We start from the raw sequence: 1345 nt of genomic DNA, 5'->3' as shown, positions 1-1345 counted from the left end.
AGTATTTGTATGCTTATCTCCACCTCCAACTCCTCTCCTCTCTCCTTCATTTCTCCCGCTTCTTTTTTCATTGCAGGATTCTCAGGCAGGGAAATATAGGAGAGCACCGTGGTCTCTGGAAAGCAAACACTCCCATACGCTCCAGAAGGTTAAAATATGAAAGTTTTCGCCGGAGATACAAGAGTCATTTGAAGCGAGGCAGCAGAGGTGGTGTTGATGGTGTTGATGGTGAAAGGGGCAGTAAATGTAGTGTGATGGGTAGCAGTGGTGATGAAAATGGTGCTGGTTGGATGTGAGTTATGATAAGTGGCCAGGACCCCCTTCCAATACAGACCGAGGCTCCCACATTCCCGTTTAATTAAGGTGGGATTTTAACGTGTATGAACTGACGTGTGTTAGCATGGAGGTTGCTACTGATGCTGCTGCTTTTAGTTAGATTGCCAAATTAGCAAGCGGTTTTGATGGAATGAATTATTTACGATAGATGGTTTCATACGCTGAGTAGCTTGCATCGAGGTGCTGAAAAAAATCCATCAATTAAAGATATCCCAGACCTTAACCCCTGATTATTTCATGAGCTGTGACTGAGATAATGTATAAAGAAAGCGAGGTGTGGTGTGGCGTGGCAGTGAAAACATGCAAGATGTTGGTAGTGTGGCTTAGATGGAAGGTTTTAGCATGGCGTTGTTATGAGAAGGGAAACGCATCAATCTAAGATGTTATTGCAAGGTACGTATTTTCTGTCTTTCTCTTTCTTTGTCTGTATACCTATCCATACCTCTTTCTCACACTCATCTCATTCTTCATCTTTCCTTCGCATTCTCCCTTTATTTCCGTTTAAAAAAAAATCAATATAACCGAAAAATGGCAAGGGATGAAGGAATGCAAGGGTAGGAGATAATAGAGAGAAGAGAAGTTATGTGTCTAATAGCATCGGGATGTTTGTTTAAGCCCTTGCAACACACACAAAAAAGAGTTTAAAACCCCCTCTTGCTTACTCGGATTTATAACCTAATATGCATTTTGACGCTACGCCTGCTCATTATTAACGGAACGATAATTTTGCACTCTCGAGACCCGTGCGATTTTAGAGAGGAATTATGTTTCCAGGTGTTCGTCGAAATGTGAGTGATGATTCTGTGTATTCTGGCCTCCTGGTGAGAGCAAGCGAGGAAAGGAGTAGAACGTCTCCAACATTAATGCTAGTGAAATGTTGCGTTCAAAACCCGTAGAGTTATTACATTGCCTGACTGACCCCGCATGTCTGGTTTCCCTGTACATTTTTCTGTTATTCCTACGTTAAAATTATTTGGTGTCTGTTTTTAATTTCATCATATGTTTCGGT

The sequence above is a fragment of the Penaeus monodon genome, chromosome 32 (assembly GCF_015228065.2).
Source record: "Penaeus monodon isolate SGIC_2016 chromosome 32, NSTDA_Pmon_1, whole genome shotgun sequence".
Classification (NCBI taxonomy): Eukaryota; Metazoa; Arthropoda; class Malacostraca; order Decapoda; family Penaeidae; genus Penaeus; species Penaeus monodon.
Note: the sequence above shows the minus strand (reverse complement) of the source record.